Source organism: Callorhinus ursinus, unplaced genomic scaffold, assembly GCF_003265705.2.
Source record: "Callorhinus ursinus isolate GAN/ISIS: 27379988/994484 unplaced genomic scaffold, GSC_fseal_2.0 scaffold6, whole genome shotgun sequence".
In the NCBI taxonomy this organism is placed as follows: Eukaryota; Metazoa; Chordata; class Mammalia; order Carnivora; family Otariidae; genus Callorhinus; species Callorhinus ursinus.
This window is the reverse complement of record NW_027397068.1, coordinates 63790660-63812495: the sequence shown is the minus strand read 5'-3', so window position 1 is coordinate 63812495 and position 21836 is coordinate 63790660. Positions and strand designations below refer to the sequence as shown.

Genomic DNA, 21836 nt, shown 5'->3' with positions numbered 1-21836 from the left:
AGCTCCTCACCAAAATAGTTTCCTTCTTTAACTTCCCATTTTTATCAGAAATAGTAATTCTCTTTTTAGCCTGAAAACTAGTCTAAATTCTTCTCCCGCCTTTCTATACCCCTCTTTCTTTCCAATCTTAACCATTTCATAATCAACATTTCTCAAAACACAACTCCTAAGACTCTCCTCACTGGATGTATTAGTCAATACAGTCTACAATCACGTCCATAGTTCTGAAATCTAAAAAGTTCTTAAAAGATTTTTTTCATGAAACTTCATGTCAAAACTCATCTGGACAGGGTGCCTGGCGTCAGAGGAACATGTGACTCTTGATCTTGGGGTTGTAAGTTTGAGCCCCAGGTTGGGTGTGGAGATTACTTAAAACCTTAAAAAAAAAATAAACAACAAAACCTCATCTGGTAGTGGCAAAAAACCTGCTTTAAGCTGACTCGAGCCTACTTAAAGGCTTTAATTAGCCTACTGACTGTGACTATTTCCATGTTTCACTGCAGAAATATTAGTGTTTAATTACTGGGCGATGCCTCAGACCTTGCTGGGGGTGTTACAGTAATATACAATATAAATACTATGTTTCCTTTCTAAAATCCAAAAAAATTTTGAATTCCAAAACACAATTGGCCTCGGGTTACAGATAAAGTATTGTGAACCTACACAGTATTACTCCAGGAATCCTGATTTAGGTACTCTATTCTTAACTTTGTTACTTTCCCTTACTCCACTCCATGCATTTCAGCTCCCATGTTTACCACCAAGCCCTTTAAGTTCTTTCTTAATACCTCTTGGTATCGCCAATTCTACTCCACCTCTACCGCTACCCAATCATCCCACATCTAAATTACCAGACCCATAGCTTACCTCCCTGCCACCAGTCTTCCTACTTGACCTATCAAGTATAGTACAGCAGATTAAAAATGCTCCTATATAACCACTTTAATAAATATTTCACTCCTTGGCATAACAACTTAATAAACTGGAACAGACACATGAAGAGTATAAGGGTAATGAATGTGGGATTATAGACAAGTTTTTGTTACCTTGTAAACTTTATCAGTAGCTGTAAAATAAAGAACTTCCTCTCTTTTTTAAACTTAATGAAATTAAAAAAAATTTCAAGTTAACTTGTATTTATTCTGTAATTAAAACAAACAAATGAAAAACTTATTAGACTCCTTCTCTACTTATCATTTCAACTAAAACTCTTTGGTATGGTTTTCAAGGCCTTTCCCATTTGGTTTCACTAGATCTGGTGTCATTGATCCCTTTGGCAGTCTGAAGAAGGCTACAGATATCCTCTCAGAATGTTTTTAAATGCATTAAATACGGTATACAGGATTACAAAGAAAGTCAATTTTACTAAAAATATAATTATTTTTTTAAAATATGAATGTTTTAAATGCATAAATGATTACAAAGTAATTATACTGAAAATTACCAAGTTTCTTTTAAAAACCTGTATTTGTGATATGTTAATATATATGCTGCTTTATTAGCACTCAAAATAAAATCTAGCAGAAGTCTAATAACCATAATTTTGAAGTAGTAATCTACATGAACTATATTCAGAAATATCAACAATTATAAAGTAATATGAAAATATCTGGTGCTTTACTATTAGTACCTAGGCACTGCTAATACTACTGGGCTTTACTGCTTAAAATCCTGTTAATACAGATCTTCCTTGAGTTATGATGGGGCTGTGTCCCAACCCATTGTAAACTGAAAACACTGTAAGTCAAAAATGCATCGAATGCACTTAACCTACAGAACATCACAGGTTAGCTTAGCCTACCTTGAATGTGCTCAGAACACTTACAAAAGGGCAAAATCATCTAACACAAAGCCTATTTTATAATAAAGTATTGAATATCTCATGTAATTTATTGAATAGTGTACTGAATTGTGAAAAACTGAATGGCTGTTTGGGAGCAGAATGGTTTTGTAAGCATATTGGTTGTTCACCCTCATGATTTTGTGGCTGACTGGGGGCTGTGGGTTGCTGCCGCTGCCCAGCATACAAAAGAGTCCGGTACTGCATATTGCTAGCCAAGGAAAAGATCTAAACTCAAAATTTGAAGTATTATTTCTGTTGAATGCGTGTCTCATTTCAACCAACAGAAAGTTGAAAAATTTTAAGTTGAACCATTTTAAATAGGGACTGTCAGTAGAAGGAAATGCTAAGTTTCAGTTACAGGTTCCTGTTAGTGAAAACATAAAGACGCGGGTTTTTTTTTTTTTTTCTCACCTTAACAGAGGGATTCCGTTAAATTCTATCCTCAGACCCTTTTAGTTTCATGGAGCCTAGAATAAAACTCATACTAAGTCCATCTACTTTCATTTCCCACTAGTCCTCACACCCATAGGAATCCTGTCAGGCTTGTCTGAACATGTTTAACCCAGCTTTCTTTCCTGATTATGCTACTGCCCTGGCTTAGAATGTCATTTCTCCATCTTGATGCTTATCAAAATCTTAACTACTCTCCAAAACCAATTCAAGTTTCATCTCCTTCTTGAATTCTTTTGCTACTGTTTCAGCCCACATGGATCACTCTATTCCTAGAACTCCCACTGTACCTGTGGGTCAACGCTTCACGATCCAACATTTTTCTCTTAGTTTCACTTCTGTGTCTCTTTTTCTAGGTTATAAGATCCCTGGGGACATGGGATATGTCCTTGTAATAAGGATATATCCTTGTAAATAAGACACTGCTTACATATAATAAAGGCACACAGAATGTACTCAGTAAGGAAACTATTCTCAATAAATTGAGTATTAGATCATTTGCTTGACAAATTTAAGTATACAAGAAAATACATCAAGAAGGCCAAAATTCCACTAAGCAGCTAAAAGACAACATAAATTAAGTTTAATACTTCACTTCAATAAAAATCTAGATACCCCTATTATATTAAAAACTCAGAAGCTTATTTACTAAGTAGTAATGAAGTCCAAGTAATAAATCAGAAAAGGAGTGCTAAAGTAGACATAAAACAATGATTTGTTTCAAAAATATCTGCTAAGCACCTACTACATGCCAGGCACTATTCCAGATTCCACAGATTCAATGGTAAAAAAACAAAGTATCTCACATAGGAATTTACTGTTAGACCTTGGACTAGAACCTAGGGCTCCTGACTCTTATTCTGAAGCTCTGAAACAAAAAGCTATTTCTATCTTTCAGAACAGGTTAAGTGTGGAGCAAGGGAAATGTTCCCTATTTCAGAAGGTAGTAAATCATATAAAACATTATAAACATATTTAGAGCTATTAAATGTATACACACACACATATATAAGTAAAACTATGTAGTGTATATTTAAGTAATATAAAAATCTCTGTACATAAAATCTATAAAAATATTTTGGGTTAAGTTTCAATTATCTTATGTAGTGTATTTACTACCTAATGAAACCAGATGAATGAGGTGTTACTCTACTCATTGATTAATGTTTTATTCACAAACACTTCATAAAGTTTTGTTTTTCTTCAAAGATCTCTACCAAGCTGACTCATTTATTTCAAAAAATATAAAAACTTATGTACCAATATCCCAGAGGTTGCGTGGATGTGGGGTGAGGTGGTAGTAGTGATGGTGGTAAATATCATTCTAAGTAATTTTTTCATTGGAGGGAAGGGTCAAAAGATGAGGATAATGGGAATGTGGGTAGGAAACAAGGAATTGCTTTCCATACATTACAATTTCTCTTGTTGATTATAACCAAAAAGAACTTACTTTTCCTAAAGGGAAGTTCTTAGACCAATAGTATTAGAATGCACGGTGAGTGAGGGCAAAGACTAGCAAGAGCCAGGTGTGGAAGGACTGGAGCAAGTAAAACTAATAGACTGACAGTGCCATACTAGGCACCCACAGTTATCCCGTCCAAAACTTAGCTCACTGCCTTCCACCCAGTAATGTACCTCTATGTCAATTATTAATAACAGCATGATTCTGAAGCTGGCAATTTCAGGGTCTTCAATTGTTTTCCTCCCTATATACAATCAATAGCGAAGTTCCACTGATTACTCCCACAAATATTTCTTGCATTCATACCCTTCTCTATATCCGCAATGTCCTTGTTCAGGTGTCTGATACCTGAACAATCACAGTAACACAACAGTCTCTTATATCTGATGGCTTATTCTATTCTTAGACCTTGCTAAGCTCTATTTCATAGTGGTAACAAACTTTCTAGCTCTTAAAACATAACTGAATTACTCACATTCCTCCCCAAGAGAGGTTAACAGGCTTTGTAGAGTTATACAGTATTGAGTTTCAGTAGAAGGTGGTGACACCAACCTAGGGAATTATGGAAAACGTGCTAACCAGGAAAAGAGACTTGAAGACCAAGAACTTACAACAAAAGAGTCAGAAGAGTTAGATAAAATTCAGGAAGGAGTGGGGTCAAGAAAGCCAAATGAAAATAAGCATAACAATAATGATTGTAGAGTTTTAATATTTTTTGGAAAATAATTTTTTAGGTAATTTATAATATAAAAATTTTCTATAAACAGGTAACATTTATTAAGCACTTATTATTGCATCAACAATATCAGAGAAAGCTTCCTCCTATAAAATTTATTAATTTGTTATGAACTAACATGACATATATATGTATATACAGATACATACATACACACATATATATATATACACATACATGTACAAACACACTATGGATCTGGAAATAAAATATATCACTGCAAAAATAAATATCCTAATGCTTTTGAAAGTATAATTATTACTGAAGAGAAAGTTGGCCTATAAATCTACCATCTACCTGGAAATGGGGAGAAGGACTAGGAAAAGACAGATTTTTAAAAATGTATGCAGGGAATTTCCTATGAGACATGCTACTTTGGGTTAAATTCTAAGCTCAGCCTACTGTTCGCAATCTGTGCCCCATTCAATACAAGAAGTCTGGGCCAAAATTGAGATGATTTTTGCATAAATCCATTACCACAAGGAAAAGAAGAACAGATAATAATAGGCAAATTTGTGCCTCACTAACTTAGTATTGTTGCTATGTGCATTCTGTAGGAGTACAACGTTCATTTGAAAGCATCAACTCAAAATGTGGTACTTGGAAGAGACATATGACCATAACCCATACTCTGGAACCTCAAAAACTCATTTACTTTCAAAAGCAAGCAAGGTTAGCTCTGAACTTTAGTAGTGTGTATGTGTATTCACTTATTCATTCACAAATACTTACAGAAAGCTTAAGTGCCAAGGCACTGTACTAATGCTGTAAAAACTTGTATTTAGTGGGAGAAACTGAAAAGTAAACAGAATATTATAACACAATATGGTAAATTCTACAATAGAGGAACTAAAACAAAGTGCTAGAAATACATGTTATCGATAAGAAAATATTATTAAGTTAATTAGTTACAACAGAAAAGACTGTGACATTTAAGAAGTATTTTCTGAAACACCTTTATATGAAGTAAACATCTGAATGGAACCCAGAAGATCTGTCTTTTTACCAGTTCCGTAATTTGAGGCTCACCCTCTCCCCTTTACCGATTTATTCTTGGGTCTAAGTCAGTAATCGAAGTCTCTTCCTTGCTAGCTATTTTGCATCCCTGTTTTCAATTTTTGTTTTTGATCTGTCTCTCTGGCTGTCCTGTTTTTACCTATAAGAGAAATATTGCCACAGAAAGCCTATAAGGCATTTAAATAATAGTGTCAAATCTTTTTCACAATACACACAGAAGTATTTCCTTTTATAAAGGTTCAGGACAAACCTCTGAAAATAAGTAAGACACATGTGTCTACACTATGACTATTACAGTCATCTTCCTATCAAATAAGCATGGTTAAATACATTATTACAGGAAATAAATATCCCAATCACATAATAACATCAGATACACAACAGTAGGCTGATAAATAGAACCAATCCAAACTGAAACTTGGTAAAAATTCTTCATGTGGTAGGAAAATGTGGCATTTTGCTAATAAACCTTAGATGACAGTGAAAAGAAAAAGGTTACAGGTACAGTTTTTAATAAATATGACTATAAATTTCTCATACATCAACTCAACTGATAACTCTCAAATTTCTATTTCTAGCCTGGGTCTCTTGCTGGAATTCTATTTTGTATACCGAATCACTTACTTGATATTTACAAGTCTAATAGGCCTTTCAAGTTAATATGTCCAAAAACAAACTCTTGACTGCCCAGCCCAAACCTGCTACTTCACTGTCTCCTCCAATTCAGTAAACAGCGACTCCATAGTTCCAACTGCTTGGGCCAAAAATCTTAGGAGTCATCCTTGATTTCTCTTTGATGCCTCAGATCCAATTCATCACCAATTCCTGCCCACACAAGGCTTGAAACATATCCAAAATCTGACCTCTTCTCACCCTTTCCTGTTACTACCCTGGTCCAAGCCACTATCATCTTTCATTTGGACTACTGTAATAATTTCCAATATGGCTTCCCTGCTTATAACTTTGCCCCACTCCCATAGTTTATTCCACACAGCAGGCCTCAGTGAATCTTTAGAAAGAAAAGTTACCATCAGTTTAACAGTTTAACGAAGAAACATACGATCCTACTAATTGATGGAGAAAGAGCACTTTATAAAATTCAATAGCCAGTCGTGATAAAAATTCTTGAAATAGAAACTTTCTCAATCTGATAAACAGCATCCACAAAAAACCTACAGCTAACATACACTTAATGGTGAAAGACTGAATGCATTACCTCTAAGATCAGGCACAAGACAAGGTTGTCTGATCTCACTACTCCTATTAAACACAGTACTGGAAGTACTAGTCAGAGCAGTAAGACAAGAAAAGCAAATAAAAGGCACACAGCTTGGAAAGAAGAAATAAAACTGTCTCTATTCACAGACACATCAGAAAACCCATGGAATCTAAAAAAAAAAAACTTCTAAAATTGTGTAGTTTACCAAGGTCTAAGGAAACAAGGTCAACTGACAGAAATCAATCTGTTATAAACTAGCAATGAACAACTAGAAACCAAAGTTAAAAACACTGTCATTTATAAATGCTCCAAAAATATGTACATAGGTATAAGTCCAACAAAACATGTACAAGGTTTCAAGTTAACATGTCCAAAAACAAACTCTTGACTGCCCAAACCTGCTACTTCACTGTCTCCTCCAATTCAGTAAACAGTGACTCCATAGTTCCAATTGCTTGGGCCAAAAATCTTAGGAGTCATCCTTGACTTCTCTATTATGCCTACACAATGCTGATGAAAGAAATCAAAGACCACCTAGATGTGAGGATATACTGTGTTCACAGATTGAAAGACTCAACAAAGTAAAAATGCAAATTTTCTTCAAATTGATCTATAGATTTAATGGTGTTCCGACCAAAATCCCAGGATTTTTGGCAGGATTTTTGTAAAATTTTATAAATTTTACATGGAAAGGAACTGGAATAGCTAAAAAAAATTTGAAAAAAGGCAAATTAAACTGGAGGAATTTTACCATCTGATTTTAAGACTTACTATATATAGTGACAGTAATCAAGATAGTTACTGATGGAGGGACAGACACAAAGATCAATGGAACGGAACAGAGAATCCAGAAATAGACCCTTACAAATACAACCATCTGATTTTTGACACAGGTACAAAAGCAATTCAATGGAGGAAGGATATAATTTTTCAACAAATGGTGTTGGAACAACCTGTACATCTACAGACAAAAATGAACCTGAATCTAAACTTCATCTTAGGGGCGCCTGGGTGGCTCAGTTGCTTTGGTTAAGCATCTGCCTTCGGCTCAGGTCATGACCCTGGGGTCCTGGGACCAAGTCCCACATCAGGCTCCTTGCTCAGTGGGGAGTCTGCTTCTCCCTCTGCCCCTCCCCCTCCCCCTGCTTGTGTGCTCTCTCTCTCTCAAATAAATAAAATCTTTTGTTAAAAATAAAATTCTTGAAGAAAAAACTACATCTTAAACAAAAATTAAGTCAAAATGGGTCATAGATCTATATATCCAAAATGTAAAGGTTTCAGAAAACTTAAGAGAAGAAAATTTGGGATCTAAGGTTAAGCAATGAGTTCTTAGCCTTGACAACAAAGGCACAAACACAAAAGGAAAAAGGATAAGTTCGACTTCATCAAGATTAATTTTTTTTGTTCTGCAAAGGTCAACCAAGATAAAAAGATAAGCCACACACACACAAAAAAAGATAAGCCACAGACCAGGAGAAAGTATTTACAAATCATATACTTGACAAAGCATTTGTATCCAGAATATTTAAAGAACTCGCTAGATTAAACAAGAAGAAAACAAAATCCCATTAAAATATGAGCAAAAGACTTAACAGACACTTTACTGCAGAGGATATACAGAGAGCAAAGTACATGAAAATATGTTCAAAATCATTTACCATTAAGGAGATGCGAACTGATGCTTTGATGAGATACCACTATAAACATAGAATTTCTGAAATAAAAAATACTGACAATACCAAATACTGGTAAGGATGTAGAGAAACTGGATCTTTCATATATTGCTAATGGGAATGTAAAATGGCATAGCCAATGTGGAAAAGTGGCAGTTTCTTATAAAGGTAAACATGTATTTACCACACAACCCAGCAAATGCACTCCTGGGGACTTACTCTAGAGATGAAAACGTATTTTCACAAAAACCTGTAGAGTTTTATTTTTATAAACTAGAAACTCAAAAGTCCTTCTATCAGTCAATGGTTAAACAAACTCTGGTAGATCCATACAATGGTATACTTCTTTGGCATTAAAATAGAATCAACTACTGATACACACATTAACTTGGATGGATCAAGAGCATAATGCTGAGTAAAAAAAAAAATCTCAAAAGATAATATTCCATTTATATAACACTCTTGAAGCATCAAAATTATAGTGATTGAGAACAGATCAGTGGTTGCCAGGGGTTAAGGTTGGGGAAAAGGTATAACTATGTAAGGGTAACACAAAGGAGTTTCTTTATGGTGATGGAACAGTTCTAGTTCTATATCCTGACTGCGATGGCTACACCAATCTTACATATGATAAATGATATACAGCCATACATACACAATGTGAACAAATAAACATGTTCTAAAAAATGAGGGGAAAAAAGGCAAATAGATCACGTCTTACTTAAAACCCTTCAGGGCTTCCTATCACATCCTGAGTAAAATTTAAACTCTTGGTATTACAATCTAAAGACACTACATGAAACGCATCCTTGGATCTCATCTACCCTTCCCTTCTCTCTCAGCTCCAACTACGGTGGCTGCCTTGCTCTTGGAACATGGCAAGTATGCCCCCACCTAAAGGCCTCTGCACTTGCTACTTCCTCTTTGAAAAGCTCTTTCCCTTTATCACATCATCAGGTACCTACTCAAATGTCATCTAATTAGAGAAGTCTTCCCAGTCTTTCCCCAATAAAGTGGTATCTTCCTTCTCTTTTCTCTCCGTAGGAACCTTGAAACGAACAACAAGAACTCAAACGTATTTCTCACCTGTTCTTGCCCTAGTATGTTACTACGCTGGTGAACAGCAGGCATTACACTATGCACTCAGGTACTCAAGCCAGGGCATGTGTGACCATTACCTTGTTTTACTTCACACTCAGTATTCTCTTTTCAAATTCATTACTTACTCCTCTCTTTAATCATTGCCTTAATTCATTAATCCAGTTCCTTATCCAAATACGTAGTTATAAGGCCTGCCCCTCCCTTCCAAGCCTGGCTCTTTTCTAAATATTCTGTACACTACAGCCAGAAGTATCTTTTTAGAATGTAAATTTAAGCACTTGCCTTCCATCATTTTAGACTAAGGCAAATCTACCTTACAGAGCATACAGGTATTTTCATGCTCTGTCTTCTAATTTTCCACCTCATTTCCTACTAACCCCTCACTAGTGCCTATGCATGGTGAAACTACTCAGTTACTAAAGGTGTGGGGACTTTCCTCCCTCCATCCTTCATACATGTTTTCTCTTGACAGAAATGGCCTCTCTTCACCCAGCCTGTATTCCTTGTCTGACATACGCTCAGATTAAGCATCACCTTTCCTATGAAGATTTCACTGTCGTATCCCTTTATCCTTCACTGAGTCAAACACTCCTCCTACAGATTCCTGAAGGGTTTTATGTTTAACACTACCATTGTATTTGTTACAGAACAGCGTATTAGCTTGTATACATGTCTATTGAAGGCAAACCTCTATATCTTATTCATCTTTCCATCTCTGTCACCTAGCAAAATACCTAGCACATAGCAGAAACTCAAAACTAAGTCAAAACTATTGGATAAGTGACTTAGGTTGACTAATAAACAATGAAGAAATGAGACACAGTGGGAGAATGAGTCAGGCAAGATTCCCTGGGTTAGCCAACTATTCTGCACAGGTGTGTCATAGAAGGCATCTGAAACAGATTCTGTGGAGTGTCTTTCTGTCTCTGATCACGTGACAGCCTATAAAAGTTGAAGTACTAATCCTGTAGCTTGGTTTGGCTAAGATCACCAGTTCAATTTTCCCATGAACCAGCTACCTTCCTCAAAAGTACTTCTTGTTCCACTTGCAGACCTATAGGAATGGCTCTGAACAGCAATCCTGTAAATTCATGCCATTGTTCATGAGGGGAAAATCTCCTGAAGAGAATGAGGATGTCTCACTCAGGCTGACCAACTACTTCACCTACAAAAACCATGAAAAAGAAAAAAACAAACAAAAAAAACACCAAAAAATAAAAAAAACCAAACCTCAAAGAAAGAAAGAAAGGAAGAAGGAAGGAAAAGGCAAGCTGGCAAGCTTAACCATACATGTGAATACATTTTCCCATGTAAAAAAGCAGAATTGTCCACATGCAAATGGAAGTTTATTTTTCCATTTCCTTAGAAAATCATCATAAAGTGGCAAACAGTACTTAGTTAAGTACCATTTAGGTAAATGCTAGTTACAAGGTAAACAGCAAGTTGCTCTTAGTATCTGTATTTCCACCAACTTTTGTTTGACAATGATATCTTAGGTTATCTCCTTAAGTACTTTTTCTCTTCAATTCTAGCAACTACTTAACGGTGATGCCTACATACATCTGCTTCAGTTCATGTTTATCAGGTCACTAATTGCAACTATACAATCTGTGCTCAATGGATTAAAATGGAACATACGTTATGTTCTGAATTCCTTTCAAAAAACGAGGGTTTTTTTTTTTGCCTATATTACTGTCTTCTCTAGAACTATTTTCTAGAGATGACTTAGCACCAGTAAAAACCTAAGATCAGGAAATGCTAGTATGAGACAGGACTGCCCATAGAAAGTCGAGAATATGGAAGCAAGTGTCTTATCTCTATACCATAGATTTGAATTTTTAAAGGTAGACTTCTTCAATTTAAATTCTTATGGAATTATTGATCTGCTACATGTAAGATGAACTCTGTTGCAAAGGGCAAAAAAGCAAAATTAATTTGCTGACCTAATTATTACTAGCATTAGGTGACCCACCTGAAAGGTTCTGAAAATATGTTAAATTTTTAAAATAATGGTATTTGAGGAAAACAAAAATGGTCTTTGAGGAACACAAAAAGTATATAAATAATCCTACACACTACATATTGACTTTGCTAAAAGAAAAACTATTTAGCTATAGAAACAATACTGAAAAGACCTACACTCTATAATCCTCTCTGCAATGTTATTTATCTAATGATTAATGGCTAGGTTTCCATTATTCTTTGTGCTTCTGGCTTTATTATACAGACTGCACAAAAACTGCATGCGTGTAAGAGTAAAGTGTATTTATTACCTCTAGGGTTAGAGATTTCATATACACACTACAAAATGTTCTAAACATACCTTTTATTCATTCATTCATACTGTTTAACTGTAACCACAGCAGCTGGATTTACATTTTAGTAATGTTATTTGTATTACTTATAATATCAGGAAAAGTTCTGAGGTTTACTGGGTGATTGATAAACAAATGGTATTTATTAATATGTTAAAATATTATTTATGCAGATAGCACTTAATACTAACTAGTAGAGCAAAATATTCTACAACATTCACATTAATTCACTCAATAGATTAAGATAAAAAACATTTAGGAAAAATCAAAGCAAAAAAATCACAGTTAATCCAGTAATAAACATTGGGAAAATTAGCACTATATTCCTTTTGAATGTGAAATACAGACACAGAAGAGTATTATCAAAGTAACTAAAAAAATATTAACTAGGAACTTAAAACAGAAAAGGTACAAAGATCATTTTACATAAAGTAGCATCAGTTTTATGGTATTATATTTAACCTCATATTTAAGGTGTTTTCAAATATGATCCATGCCAATTTTCTAATTAGAAAGAACTTAATTATGAGCATGGACTACTTTCAAATTGAAAATGTAGGCTTCTTCACAGGAAAGGGTAAGGAAAATACAAAGAAGTCACATGTTTATTTTGTGATTAAAAAATGATGATGCTTTGTTTATTTCATCCTTGGTCTAAAGAGTAATAGTGAATTAAACAGGAGGAGAAATTATTTCCTTTTCATTCTATTTGTTGAGGAAAAATAAAGTAAGTGCCCCGAAGGAAAAACCTAACAAAGCAAAATTCCAAATGTAAAATTACTTCTAATTATTTAAGCTATATGTCTAATGTAACTACAACAAGAATTTGCCTGTTCTATTTGAAAGATTAATACTTCAAAAAATTAAAGTTGACTAAACAGAAGGTGCTCAATATGAAGCTAACATGAAAAAGTTACAGGGAAGAAAAGCTACCTTGAAAAGCACAGGATACCATAGGATATATTTTGCATTTTGACTATTTATTGATGCCTACTAGGTTCCATGTCAGTACAGTACTAACATAAGAAATACAGATAATGTAGTTAAAACTACCATTCAAGACATGTATTAGTATACATTATTTTTCTAAAGAAAAGTCCTAGGCTCAAAGAGTTTGAGTGATTAATCTAAGATCGCAGATTTATAGCCAGCAATACAACCCAGCAGTTGAACTTTGGCTCATCTGACTTTAAAAAGCCCAGGTCTTTTCTTACTAAGCCTCAGTGAACCTCACCATGGTAATCTTAAGATATTTAGTTAAAGGGGTAGAGACTGACAAGTTGACAAGAGAGATCAACTCAAAATCAAAAAGTAACATTTTCTTCAGTTGCTAACAGAATTAAAACTAAGTAAACTCCCCTCATCTCCTCTTTCTCCAGTTCATATCAGAATTACTGTTTTTGTTGATTTGTCTGACTAAGCAAAACTTGCCTGGTGTGAGAACCATGTTCTCTGCAAGGTCAAGTTGCTGATTTCAAGTTTTTGTTTGTATGGGCAAGGATTTTCTCTCATTGATAGGGAAAGGAAAATCATTCACTGAACTGCCATTGGCTCTATACTGATGAAACAGGCAGTATCTCTGCCTGCCCAGCGGGCAAAATGACAAGAAGCAAACCTGTGACGTGCTCAGTTTTGCTAACACCTAAAAGGTTAACATTAAGATAGGCCAAAAGAAATTTTCCTTAATATAAGTGTTAAGAGTAAAACTTTAAGCTAAAACTCAAAACAATATTATCTATTAATTCAGACAGAAGTATGGTTAATAAACCAGGGAATAAGTAGAATTTAGTAATCAAAAGGACTCTTTCACACACTTTTTTTGGGGAGGGGGCAGTAATTTGCTGTCATTCTCCCAGAACCTGTCTTCTGCACCAGCCAAACAGGCAAGTTAAATGGTCAGAACTACCCCCCAGAAATGTTCAAGACTCTACTGGTAGCACTAATCTCTGTCATATATCTAGGAATGTGGCATTGCTTTGACTTACTGTTTTGGCAAGACTGGGTGGGGGGACCGGTTGCAGGCATCACACGCTTTGATGGATTAATTCTTTTGAATAATTTATTGGTTACAACCAGCATTCATATATTTCCACCAAAATCTTTGTTAAATTCTACATTACTCTTGCTTCTCTCCTGTCTCTTTCTCTGCAGGACTTTCCCAACCTCTATTATCTGACTTCTGTGACTTATACTAGGACTGTTTTTTTCTTAAGTGAAGCAATGACACCACTTTCTTTAACAACACAATTAAAATACTATAAATTCTTACAATGCCCTCATCTATGTTCTCCCTGTTTCTGGATAAATCAGACTTTCTTTCTGAAGCCACTCAAACTGACACTCTGTAGGAATATTCCTTTTTAGTGGTAGGTTGTTACAGTTCAAGACAAGCAAAAAAAAAAACCCACAAGAATATCAGAAATACTCAATTGTATGTATTTCTATCTCATTTCTAAAACAGTATTGTAACACATCAAATTTGAATATAAAGCAATTTGCTCCTATATACCTTTGAAGAACATTTTTTAAAAAGCCAAGAAATATTTTATATAAATGACTGCATGTCTTAGAACTTGAGGAAATCTTGGGTTTTAAGAAAGCTAAAATTACTATTTATTAGGCAGAGGATAACTTGCCACAGAACAGGAAAAAGCTGGCTGATGCTAAGATTTAAACATATGAAAAATGGTTACTGTTAAAGTAGGGTGGGGTGCGATGTTTTTTCTGTGAAAACACCAATATTCCCCACATCGCAAGAATGTAACAACGTGACTGAGCCATTTAATTCATAAAGCCAGTATAATTCTATAGTTTCACTGAAAGTGCCTTAAAGAGAAAAATAAACTTATCTTTTAACAGTTAAGGGCATATAATTATGCATGAATTTTTTTTCTCTTCTTTTTATAAACAGTGCTATTCACTTTTTCACTTGAACGTCAACAACTGCATAGGAATAGGTTAATAAATGCCAATCTAGCTGCAAATAACTGATTTCTTCCTTTCAATTTCTATGGTATTTTTCAAATTTTTGGTTAGATTAAAAAAAAAAAATGGCATTCAGGAGACCTTGCCTGACACCTCAGTCTGCGCTTATACTAGAGATTCAAAGACTTAAGCCCAGTAGTCACTTTTCAAACTCAGAAGTGGCTTACCACCAAAATGAGTTGTGATACACAGAAAAACTAAGAACCATTCAACAATTAACACACAATATTTCTTGAGCTCTTAAGCAGAGACCAACCACTGAAGATATGGTGAAGTCAAGACTGAAATGAAAATAAGCCATGGTCTGTCTCTGAGAAGCTCAGTTAGTAATCTTCCAGAATAAAAATGAAAAACAAATACTTCAATTTGATTGGCTACTCTCCCCTCAAAAAAACTCATCAACAATTTGCACTTTTATCTTTGTAAAAGTTTTCCTTAATACTTTGTGAATTCTTTGGATTACTCCCTTCACACAACAAAGGAGTAATAAATAATGAAAAGAGCAAACATTTATCGAATGCTTACAATATGCCAGGCTGTACTAAATGTTTCACAACTATTTGCATAAATTGGAATCTTAATACACTATTGTGTGTATTCGTCAAGATGCTGAGATCCAGCTCGTCAACCTTAATAAGCTATGTCACAATGTTGTCACCAGAAAAACACTGTAGATTTATACCTGATACCACATTGACTAGGCAAGTGTACCAATTTCCCAGACAGTACTAGTGGCTAAGTTACAGGTGCATTTTAATTAACCTTATGCTATCAGACAAGAATGTTTTAGTTTAAGTGAAATATATATTAAACAATGACCCACAGTGTTAGGAGAGCTTCTTGGAAGGGTCACCAACTTTAACTATGTTTGACAGAACTTTCTGAGAAGCAGTAAACAAAAATGTTACAACTTACCCAAACCCTTCTATATAGCAGATAATTGACACAAAATGTATAATTTGTAATCACATCACCCTTATTGATATCACACTCCTTTTAGAGAGAAGAAAACAAGTTCAGAGAGGCTACAAAATTGTTATCCTCTGCAAATCACAAAGCTGGTCAGTGGCAAAACCAGGATCGTGGACTCGATTTTCTATTGAGGGGCAAAGCAGTTTTCTGAAGTACTAACAATAGGAAACTGCTATCAGTGCACTGCTAAAGTACAAACATAGCTGTGTTCCCAAGTTATAAAGTATATTCTTAAAGAAAAAACTTATGTAAGTTTGTTTTTGAAATCAAGGATAGTATCCCTCAGTTCTGAAAACAGCAAATAAACAATGTCCATTCTCCAATCCATTTTTGTTTTTCTCCACAGTACTTTTTCATCCCAGACATACTACATTTTACTCATTTGTTTTTCACTACTAAATGTAAACAAAACAAAGGACAGAAATTTTGTCTATGTCAGTCACTGCTGCCATCTCCATTATTGCAAAGGTCTCTGGCACATAGTAAGTGCTCAATATGTATTTGTGAAGTGAATGAAAGCTTGGCGCCCAGTAGGCATTTGGTACATGTTAGTGTCTTTTTCTTTCCTTTACTATGAAAGAAACACTAAAAGATATTAAGTTATTAAAGGTCAAAAAAAAGTCATCGTTCCCTTGATAACCAAATTTTGAACTGAAACAGATTAGAAATACAATAGATTAAAATTTTACATAAAAAATATTAAGAAGCAAATAGAAAAGACATTCAGCAATTTATCAAGCATCAAGAGATAAGGGGGGGTCTACATAAATCGTATTTTGAAAAAATGCACTTTTAAGTGCCTAAACTTTAATCTATTTTCATAGGTATGTTTTGTTGATATTAACATCTATGACTTTAGTTTGTGGCAATTCTGACTTGGATCTCCTGAAATATCAACTTGTCAGCTGACACTTTTTACTGTGCTTTTAACAGTAGCTCATTCCTTTTTTGAGGATTAAGAAATTAGAAACTAAGCATATTCTGTAAAGTGACTCAATAAAAATCAGAGTGAAAAGTCTAAATGAATTGCTTAAATTTAATGCTAGAAGGTCAGTAGTATTACTTGGTATTAAACACTGTGTTCTGAGGAATGGAATATTTAAAAAACAAAGAAAAAGAAAGCCATTCTTAATCTATGACTCCATCAAGATCACAGTCAGGTTTAGTGGTCAACAAAAGAGAATGCTGAAAGTACAATACTAGCTACCCTAGGAGTACTTTCTCAGGTTTTTTAGCTTTCTGATTAAGCAAGTGTCCTTGATTTTATAGGACCAGAATCATAAGAAATGAAATATTAAACTACTGTAAAGTATTTTCAAAATATGAGCCAAAGGTAAATAATATGTACATACATTTAAATTTCACATAATTTCCTTACCACTTTGATACAGGTTTATTTCATTTTTTAATAAAGATTTTGTTTGTCAGAGAAAGAGAGAGAGCACAAGCAGGGGGAGCGGCAGGCAGAGGGAGAAGCAGGCTCCCTGCGGGATTCAATCCCAGGACCCTGGGATCATGACCTGAGCCACAGGCAGACGCTTAACCAACTGAGCCACCCAGGCGTCCCTTGATACAGAAGGCTTCAAATAAGATGACATACATATGGTCAGAGTCTTTCAAAAGATTCAGAGCAAATCTCCTTAGTACAGTTCAGCATGATCATTTTCTTATGCTTGGCAGCCACCACTACCCACATCTACATATTTCTAGCTACCTAAAGCTGTTCATCTAATAATCCTTTATCTTCTCCTCATTACTATTTTGCCCCAATCTTCACATTTGCCTCTGTAATTACCTCAAAATCCTTCTATTACAGACAGTCCCAATCTCAGATGGATCAAATAAAGATGACATAAGTGAAACAAAGGAAAAGTGCTACCACTGTTCTCTGGGTCATGGGAGGCTGACCAGGCAGAGATATAACAGAATTGAAGCCTTTCTGAATTACAGTTTAATTTACAAACTTTACATATTGGAAAGATTATCAGATACTTTTTTCTAAACGATCTATAAAAGACAAAGATTCCCACTTAAAGTATGTTGATGATTGTTAAAAAAAATAAACATTTAGTCTTAATCAATTTATGTATCTTAAAAAATGTTTAGAAAATTCAGACATCCCTCAAGGAATTTTTGGCATGTAACGTTTAGTTTCATGTAAAGGATCTACATTATACCTTTTTTCAAAATACAGTGTGTTCACAGATATATGTGTACATTTCATCCTGAACAGTATTTTGAGAAAAGAATTTTCCTTACAGAGAAAATGACAAATAGAATAAACTTTTATTTGTATCATGTTAAGATAATTACCCATATTACTAATACTAACGAAGGAATACTCATTAACATAATTGGGGATCTGGGCAGTGTCTACCTAACTCTGCACAGTTTAAAAGCCTCATTTCATTAGATGTAATAATTGTATGCAAATCTTAAAACAATCCTCAGTTGAAGGCAAATCCTTCTTTCCACTAAAGAGAGGTCCAAATATAGATGTTATTTCAATCAAACAGGATTGATTTAAGTCAAAATGTATTTTTCAGGAAACTGGTTATCAGATGAGACTCCCATCATTTACTTTTTTTTTTTTTTGAAGATTTTATTTATTTGACAGAGAACGCAAACAGGCAGAGAGGTAGGCAGAGGGAGAGGGAGAAGCAGACTCTCCACTGAGCAGGGAGCCCGATGTGGGACCCGATCCCAAGACCCTGGGATCATGACCTGAGCTGAAGGCAGCCGCTTAACCGACTGAGCTACCCGGGTGCCCTTTACCCTCTTCATAATGAGTTACAAAAGCACAGACTCTACTACTTGACAGTTCACTAAAGAGGGGTGAATAATTGCAGTTCATCAGTGTCCTATGAGAATACTTTTAAACTCAGAAAGTTATTCCATGTACCCAAGAGAAAAAATGAAATAATGGAGTATATTCAGTGAATGACTACTCATGTAATGAACACATTCAACTTTCAGTTGATTCTTTAAAGATTTAAATCATAAGACCCTATATTAGAAACTGATTAGATTTAAAAAAAAAAAAACCCCAACAGAAGTTCTGAATCATTGGAATTTTTGTTCTATTTCCTGTTAACACACTGATGGTACCATCACTCAATATATTTGTTTCATACACGTTTTTAAATACTTCAGGATCCCTTTTAAACTAACTTGGCCCTAATTTAATTTGTAACTCATTTATCTGACAATTCCTTCCATTGTTTCTAATTTAAGTGCTCAGCCAAAACATACAATAAGATGAAAAGCATGTCTTCCTTTATTAGAAAATGCAATGCTTTCAAACTAAAGTTTCAAACTGCAGGGTTTATTAAAACCAATCACTATTTCACTGTCACAAAAAAAGGGTGCCAATACTCTGCTACTGTAGGAAGAAAAGTGTGGCAACCAGTTAATACTGTAAAAACTGAAAGCAAAAATTCTATTCCATGCCCACCAAAATTCCCAGCCAAATCTGATATTGCATAATGAGCAACATTCTCTTCTGAGTGAGCTGAAGCACAGACCAGTTCCTTTTATAAAGTGAATCAACCTGACCCTAAAATTTGACACTTTACAAACTTACCTAAAACAGACAAAATGGATGCAAAATTATACTGCCTCACTGTTGCCTCGAATACGACCTTAGCGTTCAAGAACTTTCCAGTGAATAAAAAGCTCTTGAAAACAGCCTCGCATTGGGGACCTGAATTTCATGAACTACTGAGAAACCCCTGTGAAGCTGCAAATTCCCTCCGCTCTCCTGGAAACCCCTCTTATCAGAAACATTTGAAGAATTTCTCCACAACAATTAAGCGGACTTGAAGAATGGAAACCTAACATCCCAAATATACTATATATGGAATGAAACGTGGCCAAACACATAAATACAAACTCACACGGTCTCTGAGACTTTGGTATACAACCCTGCCCGAGCAATCCGACAGCATCAGCAACAGAAAGATACACCTGTCACCTGTTCAGCAATACCCAGACCCTTTCAGCCTCCCTGCTACAACCACAATCTTAGGGTTGGAGGTCGTATGGACAGAACACTAGAATTATCCAGTGAAATCGAGGGGGCCACATAATCACAGCGGGGCTTGCTCCCCATTTCAAGAAGGCTGCAGAAAACCAACACTGCAAAGGGAACGAAGTTCTCCCCCCGTCCCCACACAACTCTTTCAGTCTCTCTCCCCAACACCCTCGCTAAGTCATCTTTATCTGGACCACGGCTCCCCAAAAAGTTTTCCTTTCCCCCACCCCCATCTCACACATGCCTGAGGGGCGGGCCGGGGGCACCGGTGCAGGCAGGGGCCCTCCCCACCCCCTGGCACCCTCCCCTACCCGGGGCTCTCCCCAGCTCCTGACTCCAATGAATGCCCCCCTCCCCCTACACACATACTCCCCGGAGCCCAGGCCCGGCCCGAGGCTCCCCACCCCCACCCCGTCGGGAGGAATTGGGGGGCCTCCCACTCTGCTTCGCCACTGGGGGAGGAAGGAGGCGGAGGGAGGAAGAGTGAGAGGAAGAAGCGGACGCCCCGCAAGGGCCCTGCGAGTCAGCAGAGCCCCTTCCAGACGAAGGGGGGGGGTGCGGGGAGCTGAGGGGAGAGCCGGGACTGGGGATCCCGCCGAGGCCCGGCAGTGCTGTCCGTTTACCCTTCGCCGCCGCCGCTTCCCCCTCCTCCTCCTCGGCCGCCGCCGCCGCCTCTCCCACTAGGGCAGCCGTCTCCACCGTCGCCGCTGCCGCCTCCACCACCACGGCTGCCGCCAGCGCCGCCGCCGCCTCCGATTCCACCCGGCAGGGGGGACACCTCAGCCCTCCCTCCCTCCCCGCTCAGCCCCTCCGATCGGCCGCCGCCGCCAACTCCCTCCGGCCGCTGCCGCCGCTGCTCGTGGCTGAGGGGGAGGGGAGGAGAGGGGGTCGGGCTGGGTCGCCCCGCCGGCGGCTGCTGCAGATCAAAAACGCTGGCTGGGTGGCGTCGCCGCTCCCCGCTCCTCGGCTCCGGCTCGCTCGGCCTCCCTACCTCCCTCTGCCCCCACCCCCCTCGCGCTCGCCTGCCCTCCCCCCACCCCCCCAGCTCTCGCTCGCTCTCGCCGCGGCTCCGCCAGCCCAGTGCAAATCAAAATACTGTCACACAATATGGCGGCACAGCCGCCGGCAAACACCGCGAGATCTGCGGCCGCTGCTGAGGCGGCGGCTGTGACGAGGCCTCCCCCAGCCGGCCGGCGGCGGCCGCAGCGGCGGCGCGGGGATGCTCTTTCTCCGCCCTGCACCCCTCCCCCGACACCCGCAGACTCCACGCCCGCCTAGCGAAGGCCGGAGGGAGAACCCTGCTCCGCGACGCGAATTGGCGCTGGCCGCCGCCGGCGCAAAGAGCTCGGGGAGGGCCCGGGAGCCTACGTTTTTTCCCGACCTCCCATACTCTGGAGGGCTCTGTTTGTGTGTGTGTGTGTGTGTGTGCGTGCGTGCGTGCGGAGAAAGTGCAAATTCCCCCAACCCACGGGGGCCGGTAGCAGTTCGCGCTGAAAGGCGAAAGGAGCTCCAGTTCCGTCTGCACGGCCCGTCCGGAAGCGGGCGGCGGGACCTGCTCCGGGGCGGTTGCGCCCGCCGGGGGGGGGGGGGGGCTCGTGCTCGGGGCCGGGGGGGCGGCCCCGGCGCAACGGTCGCTCCGCGCCTCCCGTGGGCCCGGGCCGCCGGGGGCAGCAGGTGGGCCCGCGGCGGAGGCGGCGTCCGGCTGCCGTGGGGCCGGGACACACCCCCTTGGAGCCCGGCGGCGCCGGGGCCGCCGGCTGACGGAGGTGACCGGGGCCAGAGCCCCGTCTCTATAGAGTATGTGGGAGAAGTCCTGGAAGCCTCGGCACTCCCACCGTCGAGACTTGACTTGAAAAGAGTCGGACTTTGAGTTTTCTAGAGCGCTTGGAAAAAAAAAAAATCTAAATGCTGCAAGGGTTTTGTTGTTTCGATTTTATTTTAATTGCACGTTCCTAGAAGTCCTAGAAGCAGAGCCAAAGACACTTTAACTTGGGGGGAGAAGGGGAGACTTGTTTCTATCTTCTTAAAGA

The 21836-nt window shown here is 38.0% G+C and overlaps 1 protein-coding gene across 6 annotated transcripts in view; it reads right to left on the bottom strand.

Moving 5' to 3' along the window:
• Positions 1-20836, bottom strand: part of TAB2 (TGF-beta activated kinase 1 (MAP3K7) binding protein 2) — a 90524-nt gene extending 69688 nt beyond the window's left edge. For 5 of the 6 annotated variants that reach the window (XM_025866305.2, XM_073894068.1, XM_073894066.1 and 2 more), the window contains exon 1: positions 20430-20836. The gene's annotated coding sequence lies outside the window, so the exon portion shown is untranslated. Of the gene's footprint in view, positions 1-19669; positions 20061-20429 lie in introns of those variants that run through there. The other variant, XM_073894070.1, reaches the window with a different exon arrangement.
• Between the last annotated feature and the right edge of the window lie 1000 nt (positions 20837-21836).